We start from the raw sequence: 15,863 nt of genomic DNA on the forward strand, positions 1-15,863 counted from the left end.
ACGGACGGACAGAGGGACGGACAGACGGACGGACAGACGGACAGACGGACAGACGGACAGACGGACGGACAGACATGGCCAGATCGACTCGGCTATTGATCCTGATCAAGAATATATATACTTTATATGGTCGGAAACGCTTCCTTCTGCCTGTTACATACTTTTCAACGAATCTAGTATACCCTTTTACTCTACGGGTAAAGGGTATAAAAAGATATGTATATATAAACAAAATCAAGCAAAAAATTGGTGCGGTGTAAGAGGTATACATAACAAAGATCGGCAATTATTTCACTTGATTTTTGAATTTGGCACATGGGAAAATTATATTTGGGCAGAAGCCCAATGATTGTCACTTCAATATTGCTGCATTAATTTTACGCGCTGAAACCAAACCAAAACTAAATAAATTTAAGTTTATTTAATTTAAATTTATATAATTGAAACTTGTTGCATTAAATTCCAACAACCGAGTTAGGTAATAGAAACGGTAATAACATTTTTTCTCATTTTCTCGGTTTCTCAGTTAATAATTTATGAAATAAAGTGAACCACACATGAATGTGCAACTAGGTCAATCTTACAACTTTAACGGAGTGTTAACACTATTTCATTATCAATAACAACAGCTTAACATTTCTCATTTAATTAACAATAATAGCATTAGCACTTAAGCTATTGCAAACATATCCAGTGGCTTTCTAAAGAATTGTATTATTTTTCTTAACGTGATTGGGTTTCAGCTACTTAAAGCTATACATAAAAAAAGTTTCGGCAAGAACCGTATTGAATGTTTCTGAAGTAATTTAAAAAATTTTAAACAACTTGGAGGACAAAGCTATCGCTAGAAAATTCCAAATAATTTCTTAGGTAAGCCCCAAACGCAAAAACAAAAAAAACGTTGAGTTGGGTTCACAGTTTGAGCTGGAAGTGATCACTCCACCTCCTCTACGTTCGCAGGTTTTTAAAGGAAGGCGCAGAAAGTCCGAAAAAATGAGAAATAAAAGGAATCCTATTAAGCAGGCAAAACGTTAGCGGAATTTTAAGTTCATTTGCCCAGCAGAGCGTGCCCCGACTTTTATATGATGATTCCTTTACTTGTTTTTTTTTTCTTTTTTTTGCGGGCTAAACTCTTTTTCCCCAGTTCGTTGCCGCTCTATTTCATTTGGAGTAAAATATCACTCGAATTCAATTCGTAAAATGGTCTACATTACCTTTATGGATAAACAATTGGAACAAAACAAAACTATATAAAAACAAGAGAGAACGCTGTAGTCGAGTTTCTCGACTATCTGATACCCGTTACTCAGCGGGGTGCTACCGCACCAAAAACTGTCAGTGTGGAAATTTCGTTCTCTCTTGTTTTTTATCAATTTTTATGCGGGGTCCGGGGTGCGGGGTGCGGGGTCCGTGGTCCGGGGTCCGGGGTGCGGAGTCCGGGGTCCGGGGTGCGGGGTCCGGGGTGCGGGATCAGGGGGCGGGGTCCGGGGTGCGGGGTGCGGGGTCCGTGGTCCGGGGTGCGGAGTCCGGGGTCCGGAGTCCGGGGTCCGGGGTGCGGAGTCCGGGGTCCGGGGTGCGGGGTGCGGAGTCCGGGGTCCGGGGTGCGGGGTCCGGGGTGCGGGGTCCGGGGTGCGGGGTCCGGGGTGCGGAGTCCGTGGTGCGGGGTCCGGGGTGCGGGGTGCGGAGTCCGGGGTCCGGGGTGCGGGGTGCGGGGTCCGGGGTCCATGGTGCGGGGTGCGGGGTCCGGGGTGCGGGGTGCAGAGTCCGTGGTCCGGGGTCCATGGTGCGGGGTGCAGGGTGCGGGGTCCGGGGTCAGGGGTGCGGGGTGCGCGGTGCGGGGTGCAGAGTCCGGGGTCCGGGGTGCGGGGTCCGTGGTGCGGGGTCCGGGGTGCGGGGTCCGTGGTCCGGGGTGCGGGGTCCGGGGTGGGTGGTGCGGGGTCCGTGGTGCGTGGTCCGGGGTGCGGGGTGCGTGGTGCGTGGCTCGGGGTGGGGGTGCGGAGTTCATATGATTAAATACATGTTTTTTGGCAAAACGATAGAAATTTACAAGACCAATACAAAAATGAAAAAATACCAAAACATTTTTCAAAAGTGTGGGCGTGGCAGTTTTGGGCGGTTTGTGGGCGTTACAGTGGGCGTGCCAACTTGAACCGACAAACTTGCGCTGCTTCTATATCCCTGGAGTCTGTATGCTTAATCTCAACTTTCTAGCTTTTGTAGTTCCTGAGATCTCGACGTTCATACGGACAGACAGACGGACGGACAGTCGGACGGACAGACGGACATGGCCAGATCGACTCGGCTATTGATCCTGATCAAGAATATATATACTTTATATGGTCGGAACCGCTTCCTTCTGCCTGTTACATACTTTTCAACGAATCTAGTATACCCTTTTACTCTATTGCAATAAAGCATCCATTTGTTATCTCCAAAGCAAAAGTAAAGCATCCACTTTTGTCTCCAAAGCAAAATTTGATGCAGGAGATTTTGCATTGGCAAATTGAACTCGCAATTAAGTGCCAAAAATTAATATCTTCAATGGCTCCATTAACAGCAAGGCTTTATTTCTGGTTGGAATCCATCTTTCAGGGCCCAACTCGGTGGTACGTCGCAAAGCGAAGGCAACAGGTTGCTCCAACTGCCACGCCCTCCTTTGCCTCCTTGGCCTTCTTGAATTTGTGGAACCGTCGTGGTTTTAAATGCACGGCAGGAAGAGTTCCTTCACTTTGTATTCACAAATTAGACACAAGTTAAACATTTTACGGTTTGTGAAGTGGAGCCGACGATGAGCGATGGACTCGTAGACATTGCCCTGTTGACGACGATGATGATGTAGTTTTTGCTGTCTTCGAGACCGCGATACACTGACCAAAATTAAACTAGTTGCCCTGATATATCAAATCCTGTTTCGATTAAAAGATAATATTGGTAAACACATTCTCCAGAACGTAGGCATTCGTAACCAAATATATACATACATATATACGATTCTTCAATTTATTTAACTTAATCAATGTCAATAAATTCCATTACAAGTTATGCCCTATTTTGTCAGTGTACTTATTGAGTTCCTTTTCATTCCAGCGCATCACTCAAAATTTACTTACCATGTAAAGCATGACCGTGTGAAACGAAGCCGCCGTCGTCTGCCTCTGGTGCTCCCCCTCCCCCTGCCCCTCCCCTGACCGCACCACCTTTCGCGACCCTGTCTGCTGTCCAAGCATCCTGGCCGCCCGGTCTGCCCCCCAATTCATTACCACACATTGTACTTTTATGGATATCGCATAAGTTCCTTGGCGCACCAGTGCCAGAACCACTCGGCAGCCTTTTGGCCATGTCTGTGTCTGTCTGCCCCACCCAACGGGCACAGTGGTGCAAGGCACCTCAAAATGGGGTTCACAAATGTGCAATCCAATAGCAATGCATTAGTTCAAGTTTTTACTAATGGTTGTATTTAACATATGGAATAATAAATAAAACTACTTTTCGTGTTCGTGTTCTTTCCTGACGTGCCCTAAATGCTTCCTAAAGAATTGGCCGCCATGTGCTCTTGCGGTGGCACAGTGTGCCGAAAGCGTGTGTTTTGCGAGTGAGGGCTGGGTGGGCAAAGAAGGAGTGGTGGGCTGTGGGGCGAGAAGGGGCGGCTTTTCTCGGTTTCTCTTTCTCTGATATTGTTGCGTTGCTGTCTACTTGAAAGTCTGCACGCAATGTGTTGTTGTAGAGGGGTGAGACGAAAAAAGGGGCGTGGTGGGGGTGCAAGCTGCTCCAGCTACACTGGGAGTAAGGTACTAGATATTTTGTTTTCAAAAGGAAAAACTACAACTGACAACTACCATTCAATATTTTGCATCAAAAAACGTGCATCTTAACACATTGTTTATATTTTTGATCAGCAGCGTGAAGTGGGAAGTATTTTTGTTCTGTGTACACACTCACATGCCGGGGAATGTGCCGTGCCTCCCTCCCTCATCCGCCCTCCTTCAATATCATTCCATCCCACCCACCCCCGCGCCGTTTTATCTCTTTCATTGGTATGTAAACCGCTGCCTCCGACTAGCCCCCTCTCCTTCTGCCCGTCTGGCTGTGTGCGTGCTCTCTCTCTCTCTCTCTGTTGTTGTTGGTTCATTGCCCGCCAAAAATTTTTGAAGGCCAAAATAATATGAGATTTTTTTTGTTCGCTTCGCATTTTTTGTTTTGTTTCTTTGCTTATGGCTGCTGCTTCTTTTATTTTTCTCTTACTTCAGTCATTTCAGGTTTTCCCTTTCTGGCAAAATTTGCCTCCCTCCATAAACAAAAAAAATGTTTAACGAAAAAAAATAAAAATAAATAAATGAAGAACAGCGAAAACCCAAACAGAAAAAATTTCACATACTTGACTGGCCTTCCCTCTCGCTCACTCCCACTTACTGTTGTCTCCTTCCCCCTACTTCTTCCAATTTACGCACTTTTTGTTGACAAAAAAAAAACAAAGAAAAAAACGTTTCCCTGGGAATTAGAGAAGCCACCAAGATTTCCGATCAATTGAACTTCAAGCTTGGTTTGGTTTTTCGAATCGGTTTTTAGATTATGCTCAAAGGGATTTAAATGGTCACGGGGGCTGGAAGTAACAACAAAAAAAGAGGGATTATTTAAAAAAAAAAACTAGAACTTCCTTTTTGTTTATAATAAATTAAGAAATACAAAAAGTGCAAAATAATAATTTCAATTATATATCCTGCGCCTGAGTTCCTGACTTTAACTAGTTTTATTTTTACCTTTTAGGTTCTTATACTTTTTTCTGCAACTTCTTGTTATCTTCTTGTTGGGGGGGTTTCCAAGAAGCCTGCCCCTCCGGTGATGAAGAGTTTCTGGCTCCATTTTGGAGCGGCGGGATCAGTATGGCTTAGAGAGGCTCGGGGGGAAACTACTTTTCGGGCACCAACCATTCAAGCAAGGAACCACTTGAACAAAGCTCCGAGAAACCGAGTATCTTTTTTTTTTTTATTCTCTTCAGAACTTGCGTTGTTTGCAAAAAAAAAAATAATAATAATGAAAAAAGAAATACAAAAACCAGTTCGAGCACTTGAGAGATCTGTTAATAGAGCTGATAAACTGTTCGATACAATTTCGAGACTCGAAATTCAAAGTTGCCATCGAGGTAACACGCTCCACGCAGTGTCAAGAAACTCTCGAGTATCTAATTGTATGGTAATACCAACACACAGCACACGGGTGTACATATAAATTACTCTTATTACTATCACACACACTGGAAAGAAAACGCTTACGCAATACGCGATAAAAGTTAACCGCCGTCGATCTATTACGCCATCGCCTTTGAAATCGTTAGTTTTCGGTATTCTCATTCTTATATCGCGAAGACCAACTAAAGGAGTTGATTAGTGGGCCAGTTTGGGGCCGTTTAGCCCACCCATATTTCCCTAACTCTCGATATGTTGGATCTCTATTACTCATATATGATCTCTTTGTCCGGGCTGCTGATGATCAATCAGAAGTGATCTCATCTCGGAGGCTGGGTTCTTTTAGCTTTCATATTGCTCATTTCTTTTGAAAAGTAATTTATATTGTCAAGTCGATGGCTACATTTTGACTTTCAGCGTATGTTACTTTGCATAAATTTGTAATAAGAAATCAAACATAATTAAATTTGTATAATTAATTGAATAATAATATAAATGATGTGTATTATAGCGAAACAAAGAGATTTGATTTCTATTTTTGATCATCACTAAGTTTTAACCACATGAATTTATGGTTTTAATATACTTAACTTTTAAGTACTACAATTTTTCGCAAGCAAGCCCATTAGGTATTTGGATCAGAGCAGATTTCCTGTATTTCCACGCAACACTGAAAGTAAACCAACCGAAAATAACAAATTTTCCTAATTTCTTTCAACACTTCATTAGCACTGTTTGGAAATAGTTTTTGATCGGGTGAACTAATTTAATATCGATTTGTATATTTTGAATAATCGGCTAAGCATTCGCTATGGCATTCCATCAAAATGGAATAATCACTCCAACAATAACTGAGGCGTTTATCTCTGGCAATGTATCTGTATCTGAATCTGAATCTGAATCTGAATCTGAATTCGCTATCGGTAGCAAAGTATCCGCTTTTATGCCGCGCCCATTTGGAAAATTCATTAAATTTCTCATTTCTCTGGCTCCCGGGCAATTCATTCATAAATGCGAGGAATCAACTTGTGACAATGCGTAGACGCACACATGATGCCACATGATCGCATCATCAACATAATCATCATAATCATCGTTTACTACCGCCCATACGCACATGCTCCGTAGCAACCTTCCCCTTCTCCATCCCCTCGTCATGGCCCCCTTTTAGCCCTCAAAAGCTCCCCTTCGAACGACAAGTCTACAAGTCTAAGCGCAGCTTTTGAATTACGTAAATTGATCGCAACGGATCCGAACCTTATCAAGTCGGGCTGAGAGACAATGAAATAAAGGGGAGGAGGGATCCCCTCAGCCCACCACCAAACCCCTTTGCCCACCCACAGATTCGTTTATTTTGATTTCCATTTTGAGGCCTCTTGGCAACCCAAGACGAACGGCGGCAACTTGTTTCTCTATATACCCTAAATAAAGGGTATTGCTATATTGCTGACATCAGTTGCATAAACTATGAAACAATGAAAACGCAAAGCGTAATTTACTTTAGATGTGTAAGTTAACAAACATGTTAACATGTAGTTAACAAATATGAATATGATTTAAAATACCTTTTTAGCCATTTTGTTAGTATATTTGTGAAGTAGAATATGTTTTTCAAATACGATACAAATGTAAAACAAACTTTCGGTCAGGAAGGGTGTACTAAGCTTGGGGTTTTCTTTAATTCCCTCTGTATTTTATTTTTATTTCGTTTATTTTTTTTTTTTTGCTTTTAATTTATATGCTGCTTATTTTGATTTGTAGTTTCGAGGCTTTGTGTTGTGATTTCATTTTCGGCACGCAGACAAATGCGTGTCTAGATCTGCTATTTTCGTATTATTGTTTTGGCCTTCCATTCCGGGAGCAATTTTTATTTCTTCTCTATTTTGATTACTTTTCCGACTTTACAGGGCGTCGTACACCTGCTCAATATGGGTACACCTATTTACTCGTGTGTTTTTGGGAGCCTTCTTCCTTTTTATTTTGCTCTCGGTGTTCTTTTGTCTTGGGTGTTGGGTCAATGTCAATGGGACAATAAAAATAAGGTAAAAACAGAGAAGAATCGAAAACAACTTCAAATAAAATGTACATAATTACGCAAACAAAGAATGGGCCGGGAGTTTTAGAGTTGGTCCGGCGTTTTGGTTTTGGTCTGGGATTTTTGTTCGGTCATTCGATTGCATGTGGGCTTCATTCATTTACTCACTCACTCATTCAGCTTTTGATTCATTCATTCATGATGTTCACGAGTAACGAGTTTCCAAGTTTTCGTGCCACATGCACACGATCCTCAACTCGAGTCCAGATCACTCAACCCTGACGAACTCGATCTTGGTCTAACCCTTCGCACTCACTGTCCATCTCAATTGGTTTAATGTTAAATAAAATTGTAATTTTACCACACCTAAACATTTGATTTAAATATACATATATTATAATACAATTTTTAAACAAAAAAGGTATTTATTTATAATTTATTTAAATTTTTTCAGTGCACTGCTTCACATGACTGTTTTCGGACATTTTTGTGGGTGCTTTCGTTTAATTATAACAGCACCAACAAAATTGGCCAAAGAAGAGGGCCAAATTTAACACCTACGCTGCCTGTGTTTCTTTTTCGACCTCTACTTATGCGGATCATTAAGTTCGCCGACGCTCCTTATATGTGACTTGGTTTCCCGAGTTTTGTCTGGGTTTTGGATCTATGCGATCCCACACAGCTGGGGCGAAAGTAATAGCAATAGGAAAATCATATTTGTATATAGAAATAAATACCATTTAGCGCTTTATTAATTTCAGAATAGTACTGAATACTTAATACCCACGTAGTATAAATAGCTTTAAATCTAAATATTTTCAATTTTAAACTCAACACTGCAGACCTTTGAACGCGACCCCATCTGTGTACTCAACTAATAAATGGGAATGAATTGGTTGGACTTAAAGGGGGAAAGAGATCATAATTTACTTTACCACAGCAAAAGCTGTCTGGCAGTTAGAGGTTTTACTGTAGTCGGCCGAGCCCTGGCCAATTTGTCAATTTAATTTCATTTAATGCTATTCTATTTCAATATCCCTGCTTTATTTAGACGACTATTTTGTGGCTTATATTTTTTTCTCTATTATCTATATCTATTACGTGTGGAGTTTGGACTGCACAATAAAATAAGATTCCTATTCTTCGATTCATTGATTCATTCATAAATCAAAGTAACAATAGCATTTGTATATTGTTTCTCCTTTATTTAATTGGTTCATACCCTGCAATTCGGGATTACAGAGGTGTTTCGTATCTATCATGTTGTCTTTCCAGAGAATCTCTTCTGGTCTTTTAATAATCTTCACTTTCTTGTCTAGTTAGATTTCATAAAATAATACGAATATGATTAGTTTCTATCTAATCATGGAACACTGGCGAAAATTGGATTGCCAGGTATCCAATAGTCGGGAGATTGAACCACTCGTTAACCCTTCTTCGAATGACTTTGTGTGTATTTCTGCTGTTGGCGGTGTATCGCAAATTGAAATGCGGTGCACGTGACGTAGTCGCAGACATGGCTAAAATCAAAATGCGTGGTCAAATTGTACGTACGTTGGCCCCATCTTGCGATTGTGTTGGTAAGTATGTTTCCCAGTGCGCGGAGCCCACCTGAAATGGCCACAACTTGAGCCGCTTTTGGCCACCACTCGGCGGCTTTTTGGCCTTTCCGCTGCGCGTTTCATTTCATTTTTATTGTATGTTTTGGTGCCAAATTATTTGCCCCCACAAAATGTGGATGACAGCACCCACAGCAGCACCACCGCACTACCAAATCACACCACCAAATCGCACCACCACCACCATAACAGAGGTTTCCCAAAAAGAGGATGTGGGCGTTGGTGTAAAGCTAAACTTCTGGCTCTGCGTTTGACATCTGGATGGGGTAAGCTGCCACAACAAATACTAGTTTTATTAACAATGTATTTCCAATGTAAATATATTTAAACATTCTCTTGTTATTGTGCGTAATTATTGCCTTTAGACACATTAAATATAAGTGTGTAGAATGGATGGTATTCGTTATCGTAAAATTACCGACCCCTAATAGCCAAAATTTAACAAACCCTTTGGGTCCTTCCACCTGCCAGGGTTTTCCCCGCAATCAACCTGTGCCACCTCAACTAATTCTAAGCTGTGATTTACATAATCCCATCGACAGCCGACAGCCGACAACCGCCGTCCGACCCCCATTGATTTTCATATTTGTATACTTTTAACACGTTTGGCAAATGCAAATTTCTCTGCTGAGAACTCTAGCAGCCAAGAAACGGAACTTTCGTAGGCGGAAAACCAATTTGTATCGCCTAGAATGCCTGAAATTCCCAATAGATTGCATAAGACTGATCAGCTGCCAGCAATTGTTTAAAATAAAAGCACTATTATCGAAATAATACAGCATTAGCTTTGAAATGTTAATAGAATGCGACGCGTTTAACATTATATTGGTATTAGTAATAGTAATACAACTAAATATCTAATAACTCAAAGGCGAATGTAAATACTTCAAAAAAATGGGATTCTACGAGACTTCTATGAATGAACGGATAGTAACTACTAAATTGCAGCAGCTGACTTGAAAACTGGAAAGGGGCGTAGTTAGTTGTCGTTGGAATTTTGCTAACAAGTGGCCAGTCGACTCACCTCGCAAACAGTTAACAGCTAAAAAGTTAAGCGGGTACCGGCTAAACTGGCATTTGACACAATTCGCCATGAAAATAGTTCAGTGATTCCATGCCTCATTTAATGGCATGAGAAAAACTAACTAACTAATAAATTACACTTTGTATAAAAAGATATCATAGCTTAATTGCTTGTGGAGGCGATTTTCAATAATTACACTATTTAAAGCAAAACAACGGTAAGTCAATCAATTTTATTTGATTTAATTTAATATTGAATTAAAGTGCTTAGGGCCCTTAATTGTGCAGAAGCTTACAATCCAGAGAAAGTTGTTCCATCGTACCATCGACCTTCTGTCCGGCGATAAAAGTTCCATCGAACCAAATTCAATTTGGCAAATTAGTGGATTCGACTATCTGTGATCTATTGGCGATCTGGTTGGACCACTCTCTAGTTCTCGATTCCGATTCCCATCCAAAGTCGAAGGTGAAAAGCTTTGAAATACTGGAAACTGCTGCGCCATTGATTGCGTTGCGTATCAGCTCTTTGCGACTTATCGCCAACTTATAGTCGACCAGCCCAACTCAAGGCTATTGGCTATAGTTTTTAGCGTTTTTTTCTTTTATTCTGCATTATTATTACTTTTGTTTCGCTCGAAAGTGCGTCGCATTTTGTTTACGAGCACACAGGTAGAACACAAAAATAACGCGAAATCCCTCAGAACCACAGTATTCATAGTGGAAAATTTGCAACAGAACAACGCAGTAGGTGAATCGATTTTTTAAAATTATACATATACCGTGGTGGACTAACGCATTTGCGTTCTAGCTAATGCTTTTTGAAAACAAATATTTTTCTGTGCATAAGAGTAGCGAAATAGTTTCCAATTCGATCGTCCGTCCAGCAGCTAAGACACAAGCCCTAGTGCACTTGAATATTTTTTAAAGTCCCTTAACCATAATTTAATTTACCTATTCTCGATATAGGTGGCACACACCCACGATTATCTTTACATTACCTCTACGACTCAATCAATTAGTGCGGTCAAGGCGGAGAAGCCCGGAAGGAGCAGCAGATTCAATGACACCTGTGACCAGTCAAATTATCCTAAAGAGTTTTTAATGCACATGGGCATTGTCCGGCGATTCAGTAGTTCGTGTGGTTGCGACCTATCAAAAGGTGGCCAATTTCATGCGTTAATACCTACGCAATGGACACGCGCCGTTGGTTGAAAGTCAGAAGCGCAGACCCACGGGATACGCATATTGAACGACTTCCGCTTGATAACTGCCACCGGTTCCGATCCAGGGTGGAAGTATGGAAGTATATTTATATGTATATGCCTATGTCCGATTTGATGTCCGCCTAATTGCCAGGTTAGCCCACTGCATACATGACACTCTGGCTAATTGCCCGCCGCCGAAACTTTGCTCTTGGCCAGAAGCCAACAGGTTGATTTATCAGCCACAACGGCAAATGATCAGTGGCCACCATCATTAAAGTATATCAATGAATTATCGTTATTTATATGACTAAAAAGTGTATTCCCTCCGTTTTTAACTCAACTGGCATTCGAACTGGCATGTCACCAATATGTTTCAGATATTGAAAAGCGAACTACCAAACACAATATTAACACAATTTCTAGCAAAAATGCAATATTTACGATTGATATTTTTGGTATAACTTGGCTAAAAATGGTCAGAAAGTTAAAAGAATTACATTGTTGTACTCCTAATTACCAATACTAACCAACCAAATCACCTTTGGACCGGCTCTGTTAAAATAATTTTTGGCCAAATCTTCGCAATTTTTGTAAGGCGTAATCATCAAAAATACCAAAAAATGTGAAAAAAAAAAATAATTTTTTTCTGAAAACACAGCTCGATTGGAAATTTAATTACGAACTCAATGAGGTATGACATTCCATATTTGGACCAATATTTCAAATGTTCTGATCAAAATACTAATATTTATAGTCGCAAAAACCAGAAAAACGCTTTTCGGTCAATATTCAAAAATCATCATCAGAAATTACAAAAAATGTGAAAAAATGTTATTTTTTTTGAAAACACAGTTCGATTGGAAATTGAACTACGAACTCAACGAGGTATGCACTATGTATCCAATAAGTTTCAGATATTGAAAAGCGAACTACCAAACACAATATTAAATCATATGTCAGTGATTGAGTTGCCAAACTATGATGAATGCGACGAATAATCGATTGTATATGAAAGGTTCAATTTAAATGTAATAACAATTGCCTAATATGATCTACGTCTAATAAACACAATTCGATATGTACATCGATCCATTTATCACGGCTCCTCAATGCGTACACACACACTTGTAAATACATATATACATATGAATATATTATATTTGAATTTACAGCCCCACATAGATGTATGGATTGCGTATATTGTTTCATCACTTCTGTCAGCTTCTCATTTAATTGGGCAACTTGATTCGATTGGTTCGCTTGATTCCACACGTTTCTTCTTTATTAGGGAAAACGTATGTGCACATTTCTAAAACAACCACACTATGGAAAAATGATTTAATAAATTATTAAAAAGTAGATTCGTCTTTTCTTGTTTAAGTATTTTTCAGATACAAGTTCTATCTTCTTTACTTACAAGAGCCGTGCTTCGATAGCGGATAGCTTACACCCAATCGGTACTTCCCCCAGTATTCTGATGTACCTTCAAGAATACCGCTGTATTAAATTGTCTGCTCGCCATTTATACATATGTATTTACCTTGTAATGCGACATTCTGCCAGTGTCATGCGGCATAATTGTTCTCGAATCTCTTGGGAATTGAAAAGAATCTTTGGGTATCTTTAGGGCTCTTAGTAGCTCACCCCCACCCCCTTTCGCCGAAGCCTCTGGCACTTCTCTACCTGACGACATCCCATTGTGATTGCTGGGCTCTGAGTTCTCTGTGTGTGGTTATCAGGGGCCATGATTCAATGCCAAGCTACGCCGAAACTTTCCCCCACACTATCAGTATTTGACAAAAACCCCCCTTCGACGCCATCCCTCCCCGCCAGTGGCGCCATGCGCTATCAGTGGGCGTAGAGGAACGAGGAGCGTGCGCAACATGCGACCATGAAAAAGAAATTAAATATACATACATGTATTATAAAATATAGAACAGAAGGCAGAGAATCGGATGAGAAACTATGAACCAAATCCCCAAGAACTATCTCAATTTTCGGTCTGCTTTAATGCATATATATGTACATGTCTAACAATCGCCGCAAGGGAGAAGAGTCCATAAAAAAGAAATCAATTAAATTGAATTTATTAGGACAGCAGCGGGGGGTATTTCTTACGGGCAGGTACAGTGAAAACTCGGCAATTCAGTTTGCCTTTTTTTTTCCATTTTACTCAAAGCCAAAGATATGTATGCAAATTGTTTTGGCTATGCGTCGCACAAATCCACATTCAAAGATTCCACGACGCTTTATAGGGTATATTCCTTATCTAAAGTATACATGGTACAAAGTAGTTAAAAGTCTCGTGATGAGTGCTGAACGTAAATGGGATAGTACAACTTGGATTTAGCGTACCCTGTAATATTTGCATGAACTTTTAACCAAACTGTATCTCAGTTGATGAAATATATGGAAGTACACTGTTTAAAAGATTGACCATTAAATGCATTACTTAGTTCTTCATCATTAGCGACTTCTGTACCGCACAAGTAACGCTATCACTGACCTTGCCAAAAAGTTTTTTCGTTTTTTCAATTCTGCTGGTTGGATTTTTTATGCGCACAGCCACGAAATCAAATTAGAAAAGCAAATACTAAATTTCCAAATTATGCAGAACGAATAGAAAGGCTACTCAAAGGGGTGCCAAGCGGGCGGGGGAAGTGTGGGGAGGTGGGTGGTTGGAGTGGCAGGGGGCGGCAAAGGTGTTGCCGGGCCAGAAAATACCGAAACAAAATCGCTGGCAGCGCAGTCGACGTCCAACGCTTATCAAATGCGGAAGCTTTTGCCGCAACAAACTAACAAATGTTCGCCCCCTAAAAAAAAACACACTAAACGCCCTCCCTTCTCGTCCACATGCAAATTTAAGTTTATTTCTGTTACACAGAACGAAAAGATAGGCAACGCCTAAAGATTTGTATCTTAAATTACGCGCTTGAAAACGTTATTTTTGGCTACTCAAGTAGACATGTCGGAACACCTTTCTTTGGTCAATTAAGTAAAATTATAATTATTAAATTATATTGCCATCGAACCTTGCACAGCAATTTTTACGTTAAATTTCGTCAAACTCCTTAAGCAGATAAAATAAAATTTTATAAGTATTCAAATCGAGATTAAATAACCAATTAACAATTGTTTTTTCCTGTATGGTTCCTCGAATATTTAACAGGGAGAAACTTGGCCATGCCTCCAAATAAAAAATCAAACACGATGTATAAAAAAAAAAAAAACAGGGGGAACGCATAAAAATGTAGAAGACAAAGCATTGAAAAGTAGAACAAAGAAGCTTCACCTTTGTTTGGCCGATCAACCTTTGAATTCGATTGAAATCGATTTGAAAGGTTCTTCCTAAACGCGACTAGTCGATTTTGTTCGGGATGATGTTGCAACTACTTAACATATTCGCCTGCAAATAATTAGCAAGGTAATACATTTTATTTAACTGTAGATCACATAACACACGTTTTTGTTGCTGCAGACGTGGTAGTTTCATATGATTTGTATATATTTCATAATTTCAGACGTATGTGCATAAGTAGTATTTAAATGTGTGTTGCTATAGAATTAAGAAACAAATTACAATCCACCTACCATGGATGGGATAACGATTTTGCAGGAAAACCCAGATATACTTAAGATACTTTGGATCTGTTGTGCTTGCGCTGAAGTATCTATACACACACGAGCACACACAGACACAAACATCATCCAGTTTACCTTTCCACAAAACACTCTCCAAACAACAGAGGCAAAGACCAAAAACAAAAAGATCTCCGTTCAAGGGCATTCCAACTTCAACTAGCCATAAATCCCCGGCAACCTTTTCCATTCGACGTGACGCGATCTTTTCTTATTTTGTCGAATTGCGTATCTCACAGATTTCCGATTTCGGATCTCTGTTGCCAACCGATCGTGAGCAGTGTAATGACAGCAGCAGCAACAAAGATCCCAGAATTCAGATTCCAGATCCCACATCCCAGATCACCAACTCAAGCCGATCCCATGCCCAATTAACAATAGCGATCAAGCTCAGGTAGTTCGGATCGGATTCTAAGCCTTGGTAATGGGATATGGCCTAATTTCTGTGCCACCGATACGGAAGTCGATCGATAACTAGCCAGGATATTGATATGGATATGTCAACCAACACTACCATCGATTTCCATTAATAAAAAGGAAAGTGAAACTCTCAGGCAATTCTGTGTGTTAGGTTTTGACGGCAAATTTTTGAATCAGGAGTTTAATTTTGTTTTATTAAACTTCGGCATGAAAGTCGAGCATAGGCGGCAAATAAAGTGTTTAAAATGTATTCACATTAACTTGACCCGTTTTCATTGAACCGATTTGAAAAGTGCTAAACAAAAGAATAATAAATCGATACAGTGCCAGGTAATTTGAATAACATTTGATGTTGGTCGATTGCATTTTCTGTGGAAGCGAAGCAATGTTTATATAGATTGGAATCGCCTTAAGTTGCGTGAGAGGAAAAAACTAAAAAATTTCCTGGAAGGAATGCAGCGCATATGTTGAACTAGAACATTTACGGCCCGTTGTAAATCACCACACGACGTTTTGCTAAATGTGCGGTTTGATTGATTGATGGCTCGATTGATATGCCCGTTTAGCATCCACCCCTCAAATCATCCAACTGTCGCCGATTGTCAGGGGTTGTCGTAATGAGCATAATACACAAATTGTATCTTGTGGCAAATGCAATAAAGGAAGTTCTAACCCAAACTTATTTTCCATTTACATTTAGCGATGGATTCGTGAGAGGGAACACTTGTAAATATTTAAG

Source organism: Drosophila santomea, chromosome X, assembly GCF_016746245.2.
Source record: "Drosophila santomea strain STO CAGO 1482 chromosome X, Prin_Dsan_1.1, whole genome shotgun sequence".
In the NCBI taxonomy this organism is placed as follows: domain Eukaryota; kingdom Metazoa; phylum Arthropoda; class Insecta; order Diptera; family Drosophilidae; genus Drosophila; species Drosophila santomea.